Source organism: Papio anubis, chromosome 19, assembly GCF_008728515.1.
Source record: "Papio anubis isolate 15944 chromosome 19, Panubis1.0, whole genome shotgun sequence".
Classification (NCBI taxonomy): Eukaryota; Metazoa; Chordata; class Mammalia; order Primates; family Cercopithecidae; genus Papio; species Papio anubis.
The window spans coordinates 8,874,359-8,887,977 of record NC_044994.1 but is presented as its reverse complement, the minus strand read 5'-3'; the positions used below and the strand labels follow the sequence as shown (position 1 = coordinate 8,887,977).

General features: G+C 34.3%; 1 protein-coding gene across 4 annotated transcripts in view; it reads right to left on the bottom strand.

The window, feature by feature from the left end:
* The window catches only part of LOC116271505 (disks large-associated protein 1-like), a 658,479-nt gene that overhangs the window by 542,232 nt on the left and 102,628 nt on the right, over positions 1–13,619 (bottom strand). For 3 of the 4 annotated variants that reach the window (XR_004180127.1, XM_031658928.1, XM_031658929.1), the window contains exon 2: positions 5,031–5,193. The exons of the other annotated variant lie outside the window; for it this stretch is intronic. The gene's annotated coding sequence lies outside the window, so the exon portion shown is untranslated. The remainder of the gene's footprint in view (positions 1–5,030; positions 5,194–13,619) is intronic. 4 annotated transcript variants of the gene reach the window in all.

Here is a 13,619-nt window from a genome sequence, read left to right as displayed (position 1 = left end):
AAGACTTAAAGTTCAAAAACACTTCCACAAACACTCTCTCATTTAATGTCCACAACATCCCAGTAAGTTGTTGTTAAGAAAAAAAAAAACCAAAAAACTGTAATTGAAGAGACCAAGAAATTGAGTTGCCTAAAATCACAGTTAGTAACTTGGTTCTCTGCCCTTAAGTCCAGCACCCTTTCTCTCTTACAAACAGATTTAGTTTTAGGGTGAATATAAGAATGTGGAAGATATTTGTGCATCCAATTTAGTCCTCTTTGCTTGACAGCCATCCCTGCTTCAACATGATGAATGTTCACTTTCAGGTTTTGACACACCTAAGCAGCTCTGTATCAGTAAATCTGCCAAGAAATGCACTAAAAATACTTCTATTACTAAATAATAGACTTTTACAAAAAAAATATATAAGGAAAATTCATGAGACCATAATCTTTTCAATTATGTTATAGAAAGAAACTTAAGTAAGAGATTACATATAAAATAATGTGGGTTTTGATATTATTTAAGAGTTAAGGAGCCCTTAAGTATCTCACAAATGTAATCTACTTAATACTAGACCTGAGTGAAATTCCACAGTCTTTCCTCTCAATTCACACTGAGAACTATGAATTACTGCTATTTTATCTATCTGCTTTAAGAATAGAGGAATATTAAAAAAAAGAAAAATGTGAAGAAGGGGGTAAAGTATGTATTTTCTTATGAAGCAAAAACAGGATGCAACAGAAATATGCCGTACTAATAATACATCTTGCACTTTAGAAAACAAAAATCGCTTATGTACTAAGAAATTTTTGTCTCTGAAGCCTTCCTAACACCTCTTAACAAATTAATAAAACAAGACAATTGGATTATCAATGAACACCATAGTAATCAATACCAAAATGACTAGGTAATGATCTAATGAAAGGACATAATGTTTCAGTGGACCTTAAATTTTCATTAACCCCTAATATCAATACCAAATAGTTAATTTCCTTCAGAACAGTGGAGAAGTGATAGAATATTTCTTCCCAGGAGCTGCCTTGGGGTACACTAAGAGTATTCTCAGACATCTGGGGTTTCTTTTTATGTCTCCTGCTTCTATAAACCTATCCCCACCCTATACCTGCCTTTCCCAAGAAACAAGAAAAACAGTCCTTACAGACTATCAAGAAATAAGAATAATAGTCTAGAATTTTTAAAAAATAGTATTTGATATACTGGATATTGCATATTTTTTGTCAGACATCAAACATACGAGGGATTCATTTTAGCTCTTACTTGGAAGAAGTTTTTGTTCTCAAAGAGTCTTTGAAAGAATAGTGAAGTGAAAAGCATGACAAAATGATGAAAGGTAGCTTTGAAATTAAACTGATGTGAATTGAACTGATCTCTCTCTTTCTCTCTCTCTTTCTCTGTATTTCTTGGTGGCGTGACTTTGAGCAAATTACTGAATTCCTTGAATCTCATTTTATCCACAAGTAAAAATGAATAGCTGAACCTGCCACACAGTATCATCTTCAGAATTTCTGAGCGGATAAAGTACTTGGCATGTGGTGAGCACTAAATAAATGTTACTTCCCTTCCCAAGTCCATAGAATTTTAAAAGACACAAGATTCAATACCTGGCAATATGCAGTAGACTCAAAGTGGTAGTCTCTTCTGACACCTAGTTTGGCAGTAGAGTGTTTCTAGAAATGGTAACACTGGGATCACCTACAACAGAGCCCCTGAACTTGATTCTGCTTGCATTTTAATGGCAGGCAAGGATATTTTCAATTAGATGTTATTTGTATTTTTGAACTATAAAATATTATACTTACGAATATAAATAGAATATGTTAAATGAATAAACACTCCCAAATATCTTACATTTTAAGAAATATCTTGCACTACTAAGACTAAATGGTTTTAAAACTTTGCTTTCTTTTAAATAAAAGTCATTTCTAACTTTGATCAAATGGTCTAATGTTACTTCATTGCCCACTTTGAAAGACCATATGGTGCATTTACTTGTAAATGCTTCTATGAAATAATTTAATTACATCATTCTTTCCAGGAATCTGGCTTGGGCTGAGATTACATAAAGAGGTAAATTAGCTCTATTGAAAATGTATTTGTTTTGGTTTGGTTAACACTATATTTGCCACAAATCTCTAGATGTATGTTGAAAGATTTGACATACCATTCTTATACCTGCTTGCTGATGCAATTAAGTTATTTTAAAAGACACTGGACATACACCCCCCAAAATGAAGAATATTTAATAGAGAGAAAATCTTTAAAAATTTTTTGATTTAATTGTTTACAACAATTCATAGAGAACATTATTATCAACCCTAGTAAATATCTTTGCATAAACAATATCAGATCTGAATATGAGAAACTGAGCCAAAATGTTTGGCTTCCTAAAACTCACAGATTATTTCAGCTCCAGGATTGTACTGGGATAAATACAATCTAAATCAGAGCTGAACATTAAGTTTGGATTCTGGAACTTGGTTCTAAGCATGCAGAACCATGGAGATAAGCCTGAGTACAAATCCAGACAAGTTATACAGAGTGAGTTGTCAATAGTGGTAGTATCCTGATTACTTAATATTTATTTTATAAATGTTAAGATTTATTAGGTTGGGTCAGCAGTTTAAAGTTATAAATAAGGGTAAAACGGCCAAACTCTGACATTAAGAATCATCAAAGTATAAAGTTTGGCATATGGTGAGCACTAAATAAGTGTGACTTTCCTTTCTAAATTAAAATGTTACTTCCCTTTTTAGAAGGGGAACATCACACACTGGGGCCTGTTGGGGGGCTGGGGGACTAGGGAAGGGAGACCATTAGGAGAAATACCTAATGCAGATGACGGGTTAATGGGTGCAACAAACCACCATGGCACATGTATACCTATGTAACAAACCTGCACGTTCTGCACATGTGTCCCAGAACTTAAACTATAATAAATGTTTTTAAAGTTACTTCCCTTTTTAAATTAAAATTCATTTCAAATTAAAATGGAAGTTGTAAAATTTTCTCTGGAAAGGATCAAGCCTGGGAAGTTTATAAAAGAAGCTGTCCTTGGAGATAATTTAGTAAGCTCATGGCATGAGATTTGTGCTTAAGCTAAATAAACTGTATTATAAGAGTACAAAAGGATGATGATGAATTGTGGTTTCAAAAGCGAAAAGGTGTCCTGAGATTTTGAATATATTAATATTTTATTTAAAATTCTATAAAGTGTCCTTTTTCAAATTCCACAATTTAAAGACAGACAACATCAGCAATCATACCAGAGGTAGTTAAGAATGCATTTAAGAAGAATAATTATAATGATGACAGTAGCAACAATGTTAGCAGTAGCTAACATGTATTGGGTACTTTTTGTCATGCACTATGCATTATATTATTTAATCTCCACAATGATTCTGACAGATACTCTATTGTTCCCATTTCAAAGATGAGGAGATTGAGAAAAATTAGGTAATTTGCCCAATATCATGATGCTAGAAAATGACAGATTTGAGATGATAAAATTTAAAATATCAACTATTTTCAGAAATATAACATGCCAGACTTAAAGACAAAAAAAATCTACTCTTGAAAATAATAGTAATGTCATCTCAACTATAATTTGCTATGTGAGATTAAGGAAAATTCAACATAGTAGAAGAGTTTACAGATGATTAAGTCCTCATAGAGAAAACAGAGAAAAGTATTAAGGTCAAAGTCACTGGTGAGACTACAAAGCTTTTAAAATATTTGTTCAATCACTTAACATAAAATACCTATTTATTGAACACATATTATGCGCCAGGTCTGGTATTAAGCACTCTATAAATTAGATATCTAATTTTTCCAACTACCCCAAGAGTCATGGCCAAAAGGTGGCAGAGTCAGGATTCAGACCAGAGAAACCAATCTGTCCCCAGAGCCCATGTTCTCAGCCATCGTGTTATGACCTGGGGCATTTATATACCTTCAGTCTTCCCAGTTTTCATTTACCAAGTCTTCTTCACTAGGACATTTTTGAGATACCCTTTTCCTACACAGGACACAAAATACTGCAGAAGTTGTTACACATTTTAGATAAATGTGCATTTCAAGAGACCTAGTCCTCCATGTTAATATTCAATATCTCTCTGATTTCTGTATCAGAGATACTGACTCATTCTTGAATCTCAGGACTTTGAGATGCAGTATAACCTGCATGCTTGAGAGGGAAAAACTTTGGATGACCTTTATTTCTCAACATCTGTCCACCCAAGATAAGTCTGTGGCATGGCCCAAGTGCCAATTTACATCCCTTAGCATCTGCTCTTATAGAAGTCACTGGAATGCACTTCTAAGACACATAAAGTCTTCTCAGTCTCATACCTCCCCCCATTTTTCTTGATCTCTCCCAAGGATTCCCTATACTAACTATTCCTATTCTGCCATTTGATTCAACTCTATTGTCTTTTCTCAGCTCCAACTCTGTTTTGATAATAATCCCGACTAGAGTAAAACTGGCAATGTAATATCTTGGAACAGAAGACTTTTAAGTTTGAGGAAAAGATACATGGAAGTAAACTGATATGCACTGGCAGTACATGTAAGGGAACCTTACAGTTAGGGAAGGATTTGCATGTAGATGATCACAATAGGCACACCTTTATCATAACCAGTTTCAAGGAGTTAGTGTCTCCATTTTATAGGTATTGGTTTTTCACTAGCAGAAACAACACAAATTGTAGTAATTATAGGTTTCATAAAACTGTATTTCAGTTATATTCAAAAATAAGAATACTTGTCATGAAATTCCACTTGCAGTAAATGTTAACTTCCTCTACATAAGTATGAAAAATATCTTCAAATACGTGAGCATATGCTTAGCTAATCATAAACACCTCAATCGATGTTCAATGCCTTTTTGTGCTAGCCTACTTTTTCCCTCCTGCTATATGTCTAGTTAGTTGATGTAGCTTTTCAATTTACAAGAAAGCAGAAATATTTCAGATCAGGTCATGACATCAAATATCATCTGCAAACAGTAAATATAGTTTTCAAACACTTACCCAGTGTTAGTGAGACAAGCGAAGTCTGCTTTGCAACAACTCCACTAATCTAGGATTATATCTAAGCAAAGTGGATGCACGCTGGTCCTTTCAAGAAGGTGTCCCAGGGGAAGATCTAAGTAGTAATCACTTGAAGGAACTCAAGAGCACCACTCACGATGTGCTGAAATGCAGAAGGCGACAAAGAGGGAAGGCAAGTCTGTTAATGGAGCTCCATGATTACTTTTGCAATGTTACTCATACATGTTAAACCTTATGAACAGCAGTCTCAATCTTTTAACTTACAGTTCAGAGGCAGGCTAGCACAGTCATCAAGAGTATGAACTTTGTCAATTAAAATAAGTAAATAAAAGTACATCAATTTTTTTTTTAAAGAGCATGAGATCCAAGTCAGATGGATGGACTTCATGTCAAAATTTGGTCACCAACTCGTATTTAAGGGCAAGCTATGCACATCCTCTGCAGAAGGACGTGGAAAAAAAAGAAATAGGGTATTACTAACAAAATGTTTCTAACAATGCTCAATAAAGAGCAGTTATTTTATCCCTAACTCAGAAAGATAGAGAGAAGGCCCATTTATGGAGTATACAATATTAAGCACTGAGTTGGTGTTTTCCAGAAATTATCTCACTTAATTTTTCAGATGAGATATTATCATTTCTGTTTTACTAACGAGGAAACTGATAATCGGGGAATGAGAGATTTGCTGAAGTCAGACAACAAGGAAACAGTGGATTTGGAACTTAAGACATGTCTGTCTGATCTTCTGGCCTTTTTCACATTTGAGGAGAATAAAGTTTAGAATCAGTTGGCTACTTTTCACAAAACCATTGTTTGTGATACAACAGCATTGCATTATTTCTGTATATCATGTAAGTGCTTTTGTCAGCAGAAATGAAAGAATTAAAATAAAATACGTTTCCAGCTAAATAACTAAATAATTGCATATAGGAGGAAATAATAAAGATTAAAGTAAAAATTAATGCTCAGGGAATCAGAAAGCAGTAACTCTATAAATACCCTCAGTTTTTAAAAACTCTAATAAAATAAACAAACCATTGGTAACCTTGACCAGAAAACAAGAGAGAAGGTAAAACTACAAAAATAAGAAATAACATGAAGATTTAGCTATTGAAAAAAGATAAAATGAAATAAGTAGCCTAAGTGACTACAGATATCTATGTATACAAGTTTGAAAATTTAGATAAAAGAGACAATTTTCCAGGGAATCATTTGTACTAAAATTGACTCCATTAATGGAGAAAGTTTAAAGAGATCAATTTCCATACAAGAAATAGAGAATGTTATTAAGGATGAATATCATTAAAAAAAAAAAAAAAAAAAAAACCGGCCCAGATAGTGTCATGGTAAAAATCTATAAAACATTTGAAGATCAAATAGTCTCAGGACTCTACAAATTGTGGCAAAACATTGAAAATGAAAGAGACAATGTTTCCTTTTACTGAGCCAGAATAACATTGATACCTAAACCTAAAAAACTTTGTTCAAAAGAAAATAAATCTATAGACCTATATTGTCCATGAATATCAATGCAAAAATACTAAAAGAAATTTTGGTGAGCATAGTATTATACGTCATATTAAGAAAATAATGAATACAACTAAGTGGGATTTATTATAGAAATTCAAGGTTGGTTCCTACTAGGAAATCTATTATTATCATATGCAGTATGATTTTTCCCTATATGCCGAAAGGCCTTAATGAAATTCAACATTCACTCATTATAAGAATATTCAAGAAAATGAATGTGATTTTTAACATATTAAAAATATATATTTCTCAATGCTAAATCGGTATCTTAATTGGACAGCACTAGAAGCATTCCTATTCACATCAGGAACAAGGGGAAGATACTAGTTATCTCCATTACTATTTATAATTTCACTGAAAGTGTTAACAAATGCAATTAGACAAAACAAATCTATTAAAGGTATTAGAACTGCTACAGAAGAGGTAAAAGTATCCCCACTTATAGATGACACGATACCTGAAAAACACTTAAGAATCAATAATAATTAATATTGCTAATCCCCAAATCATAATTTAGTAAGGCAACAGGATATGAAATTAATATTTATAAATTAAGATATTAATCCTTCATGTAAATTGCATTATAAATAAATAACCACAGTGAAGGGGATGGGAAAGAATAGAACTAAGCTAAATAACTTTTAGAAAACAGTGTTTTGACTGCTTACTCCAAGCCTGAACACAAGGAAAAGTATCCATACATATTGTACTCCAGTTAGAGGTTTGTTTTTCAGAGTGGTATGAAATTGCGACTGTGAGACTACATTGTGCGTATATGAAGATTAAGCAAATAATTAAATAAATTGATGATACTGAGAGTGAAGTTTCTCAATGATAAAAAGAGGAGTTACAAGTAATGGAAGGGATTTGGCTAGAATGAACCCTGCAGTGCTGGACTGCAATCAGGTGCCTCAGCATGAACTCAGGAGTGTGTGTGTGTGTGTGTGTACAAACTGACATAAAGGAGATACGTGTGCACATATGTGGATGTATATGTACACATATTTCCTAGCTCTGTCAGGTGACCTAGAAGCAATGGCAGAAGAGCAATGAGCACATCTAGCACTCAGATTTTGTTTTCCAAATATCTTTCGCTAAGAAAAAGAGTCAAATATCCTTCACGAAAAGGTTGATTTTGGGAATGGGTAGAGATTAGCAAGATGAGGAAATGGAGCAAGATAAGCCTGCAAGACCTTGTAATGCCAGAGTAAGTATGTGCTCAAAATTTCACGGCATCAGAGTCACCCTGAAGGAGTCCCCAGTGGCCAATTCTAGAATGAGAGCAACAAACTAAATGATAATAATAAAGAAGTCTATCTCACGGAATAAAAAAAAGATCCTTGAGTCCATACCACCAATAAGGAACTGGATCAATAGGTAAGGACAAAATCCTTAGAGTGAAATTCAAATTCAAAATACAAAAGGAATGATGGATATAGAAAATCATCATCTCACAAACACAGTGGTAAGAATCATTGATGGAAGCTAAAATTTGTGGGCAAAAGTTTATGAGAAAACAGGACATTGACATAGTCTCAAACTCTCTCCCCATAAGATCCTTATTAGCTACAAGGGAAAAAATATAAATTTATAGTGGAGAAAACTGACAGACTCCACCTCAGTCAAGTGATCAAAATTAACATCACCAGAAATGAGACGTGTTGACATCATGTATCTCCTGGTATGACATACTGAGAAGGTCACAGTGTAGCCTTTGCAGTATTCATGCAAAAAATTTTAAAAACCTGAATTTAATCATGAAGAAACATCAGACAAACCAGAACTGAAGGACATTCTCCAAAATGACTGGCCAGCACTCTTCAAAATTGTCAAAGTCATAATAAACAAGGAAAGTCTAAGAAGTACCCCAAATTGAAAGAGAGTAAAGAGACATAACAAGTAAATGCAGTCTGTGATCCTGGATTGGATCTTAATACAGAAAAATGACATCTGTGGCACAAACTCACACTAACGGAAGGTAGAATGGTGGATACAAGGATCTGAGGGATAGAAGAAAGGGGAGATGTTAGTCAAAGGGTAAAAGTAAAAGAATAAAAATGAAAAAAAAAAACAACTACGGTATATTTACAAAATTTACTGTTCTACATCAGGAAAGCAGATCAAACTGTTATTACGAATTATACAACACGGCTCAGCCACACAGAGACGATACGGAGGAAGAAAATCAAAAGAGAGCATAGTGTGCCATTCCATTTATATGAAATTTAAAAAACTGATAACAAGAATTTATAGTGAAAAAATGTATTCTATTGAGTACTTCTGGGGGTATTAATTAGGACAAGTAACAGGAAAGGCCTTTGGGTGGATGATAATACACTGTATCTTTCTATTTGTGAGGCTTACACATGTGTATTAATCCATAACACTCACCAAGCTGTACATTTAAGATCCAGGTACTTTATCATAGGTAGGTTTTAATTAGTGGAAAATTATGAAAAATCATTTATTGAATATATTCTTTTGTCTCAGTTTTCATGGTTTAAATGTGCCATTTTATCAGACAGAACTTTCTAAAGGATGCAATTAAAACTAAGTATTAACTTCTGAGATTGCACTTTTCATAAAACAACAGAAGAAAAGCAGAATTGTTTTCTTCTTCAACTCCTTTGCTGAAAATGCATGGTTTAGATACCTGTTTTTCACTTTCGATGATGAGAAAGGAAAATATCCTGGTTTTTGCTATAAATGCTAATTATTCTATCCGTTCAAAATGTTTATTTCTTCTTGAAAAATGGAGGGAAATATTAGTTATTGGATACAATACAGTTCAGCACCCTGAGATATCTTAAGGAAATATTTTTAGCCTATGTGTACCAAAACTGATTGTTTTTAAAGAAAAAACAAATTTTAAATGAGATATTATATTTTCCTAAACTATCAAAATGTCTCTAGCTATATAAAGGTGCTAATGCAAAACAGAGCATTTCAATTCTCCTCAACACTAAAAGTAAATACCATTTTCCTTAATTGTAAAATTTCCAGAATTTTTCATCTGTAGTAACTCCAAATTAGCCAACATCAATTGATTTGAAATCTCTTAAACAGACGCCATCCATGAGCTTCTTCCTGAAAGTACCACTTTTAAGCACATAAGAAACATACAGTCCCTTTACTTGAGCATTTTACATTCTATTGGGGAAGACAGATAATTACAATTTCACTATATCTGTAATTAACATATGAAATGTGAATACTAGTCACACAAGTATTGGTTTCTGCCAATAGAATGTGAGATATTCAATATCTCTATTAGGGTCTTTAATACATGTCTTGAACGTAGTCAGATGTCAATATAAATGTTTTTTTAAGTTACAAAAGGTAATACCTTTAAGGAAAAAGAAATATGATCAACATCTTCTGTTAAAAGAAGGCTGAGAAATAAATATATATTCAAACACTTTAAAATAATAAATTAAGTTTAGCAGTGAGAATATGTTCCAGTTATCTGGAAAATTTACTTATTTACGACTCTTCTGTTCACCAATATTGCCAAGTAAAGTCATTTACAGATCTGGTAACAAAGCTGGGGTGCTGCAGTAGGACAATTTGGATAATTGTATTTCCCCTAGAACTTTAAAAGAATTTCATGACATACAAAAATTTTTGTTCCATTACATTGTAGAGGTCTTCTTTTGACTTGTATTCTATTCTATTCATACAATGAAGCTTTCCAGGTCCTCGGAATTTAACTCTTTCTTCTGCCGGTACCAATTTTTCAAATAGTAGGTTTGATTTAATTACCAAAACATTATTAGAATCTAGGTAGAGAAATGCTATTATTTTACTAGTTAATGCTCTCCAGGAGACTTTGGAATTAATATAGGCCACTCTGCAGAAACAGTGACCACTGAAATGAGAGCCCCAGCATACACTGAAATAGCCACAGTCAAAGAAGATTCATTTCTTTAGGAGTTTAGTGAAAATGGAGAGACTGGCTAAAGTAATCTCCAGAAAGCATAAAGATTAAATTGGCTCATAACTGAGAAAACGCTACCTTAGCATTCACCCAGTTTGGCCTTTATGATCCTTTGCCACTGATGTAAGCACCACAGAAAGGAATATCAAGGTGGAATTACATAATCCTTTCTTCAACCAATTGTTAGCATGTTTGCTGTAGATTTAAACACTGCCACAGGCTTCTAGTGGCTGGCAACTCACACTGTGGAAAATGTCACTGGGCTTTGCTGCCTCACTAGCTGTGCTCCACAGAGCAGAAAATTAAGCTTGACATATTTGGAAGAGGAGTTTTCTAGTTTGTAAGAATTTATAAAAATAGCTACACTTATCTATTCTAGGGTCATATTTGTAAGTTATTAGTAGCCCCGAGATAAATAATTTAATTTTTTAGTACATATGCTAAAATTTTAGATTATTCTGACTCAAAATCTAGCTAATGGTCTCTTAGGTGACTGAATTTCTGTTTCTAATTTAAAATATACATACATACACGGGACAATGAAAATGTTTTTGAAACCATGGCACGTGAAAATAAACTGCAAAAAATCAATATCTAAAACCATGCATTTCTGCTTCAGTTTCTTCTGATTCCTTTCCAACACAGATACATCTGAACAGCTAGTCAGTTATCAGTTATCAAAGTATGAATTTCATCATGAATAGCTTAGATTTGTTGTACAAATGTGGTGCTACAAATTGAATCATTAATCAAAGTCATAATAGGCTCAAATTCATTTTATTCTATACATTTTGTTTGCACTATGCTAAGATTTAAAATTAATAACCTTAGTCTAGTAAGAAACTTGTTTAGGTATATTCCAAACACTTAAATGTGTTTTTTTCTTTCTGTTAAAAGCAACATGTAGTTTTTTCCATAAGAATCGTCCCTCACGGATTGCCTTATCACACTTAATTTACAAATCTGGAATAAAACCATGAGGTGCAACAGAGTAAGATCATCATGGAAGAAAAATATTCACAGCACTATTTCCAGAAAAGCTCACACAAACTTTCAAAATGGCATCAAGCCACCTGTTTGAATCAGTCAGAGGCATTTGCCAACTTTATCAAAACAAGGGCACACCTTTCTATCTCCTGCCGGTTTTCTTTCTTCCCTTACTTTGACTGTTGTCTCATGGAACCTAAAATAGAAGCATCATATCTGGCTTCTACATTTCATTATAGATGCCAAGAACTCCCGCCTTCAGAGAAAAATGCTCTCAAATCTCCCTCTCCTCAGCACCTTGCCCCTCATGTCTGTAGGCGGCATTCTCATTAATATTGCTTTCTCTAACCATGGCTTGGTAAGGCAACCCTCTGCCTTCTTAATGTCCTATCGATCAAGCTAATGACATTTACTTAGCACCTGCTCAATGAAAGTCACTGTTCCGCTTGTTGTGGGGGATACAGGTATACATAGGACATGAAGTGGCTTTCCGTAAACAAACATAAATGTCCTTTGTTATATAAAGTAGCCCCTAATGCGTGAATTTCCTTCATCTTCTAGCAGTCAAACAATCTCTCACCCACTTACCCACATGTAACAACATGTCTTTTTCATAATGTTTCTGTTTGAATTAAGAAAAGCTAATTTCCCCACCCAGGACAACCACAACACAGAATTCTGTACTCACTTTTGCCTTATGCCCTTAAAACACACACTCACGACCAGTATTTCATGGCAATGTCTCAGTCTTTATGCTTATCTGACTTGATGATTCTCTACCAATGATTTTCTGTATGTGAATCTCCATTACTTTTGTACATGTGGGAGGAGGAACTGCTTGTAACTTGTGGAGCACTGAGCATGTTTAAGCACTGGAGCCCTTGGTGAGTATGACAATCATCCACCTGGATTACAGGTGGTCCCCACTCCCGAAAAGTCTTCTGGGCAGAACTGCATGGCAAAAGGCTATAGTCAAGTACAGTTACCAACTGCAAGAAAGCCCACATTTGGGCAACAATCCTGGCTCAGCAAACTCTTCTGCTTGAAAAGATCTATCATAAGTCCAGAATTTATAGCATTTAAAACACAAGCCCTCACACACCAAAGCTTTTCTGTCTTCAACTGTTCACTCTCTGCCTTCAGAACCCTTGGCTGCTTATCTCCTGCTTTGTTTTGCTTTTTCTTTTTCTTCCTTTCTCTCTAGGTCCCAGGGGATAAATTGGCTCAGTAAAGGCTTCCCACTGAGCACGGGGCAGCGAGTCACAATTCCTTGACGATCACCCACCCCAAGCTGACATGTTTCAAATGACCTGAAGTAGCTACATCTGTTCAGTCAAGTTATTACAAGGAGCTTCGAGAGTGAGCCGCATTCTGAGCAAACAACCATAAGACCGGCTCCGTCCCGTTCCCAAGAGATTACAACCTCTGTGTGATTGGCAGTTTTAAGGTCTGGCTTTCTCCATCACAGGATAATTTCCTCCTCATTGTAAAAAGCTTTCTGCAGCCTTTTGCTTTTTGGCTCTTTTTTATAATGAGTAAATTTGGCTTAGAGAAAACGTTTTCAGACTGAGAAGGAAAAGGATTTTACGTCTTAAAACCATGAAACTAGTGTAAGATATTTAAAATTTTATATTTAAATATATATGATATATAACATATACATATGATATATAAATATATAATTTATGTATATAATAATATATGTTTAAATATATATTTTTCCTCCACTCTGTTTTTCAAAGGTTCTCTTAATCCTGAAGTTTAGTGTTGGGCTACTCAGTTATATCAACTTTTAGGTACTTTGAAATCACTGTCCCTCTGAAAAATCAATAGATAAACATAAGAACTCAAATTTATAATGCCTAAGTTGCTGTGAGCTACTGTACATTTCACCCTAGAAGCTGAGTAGGTTTTGTGGGTAAACATGTACAACTGAGATGGATGAGACTTCAGACTGAGGCAAAACAGTAGCATGAACTGGCTGTTGTTACCGCCATCGACAGGTCTGGAGTCTCTGTGACTCGCACATGCCTGCTGCTGTTGGGGTTTGGAAAATGACTCCCTGAATTATGGCATTTTCACATACTCAGTACTTGGAACTGTAGGACACTGAA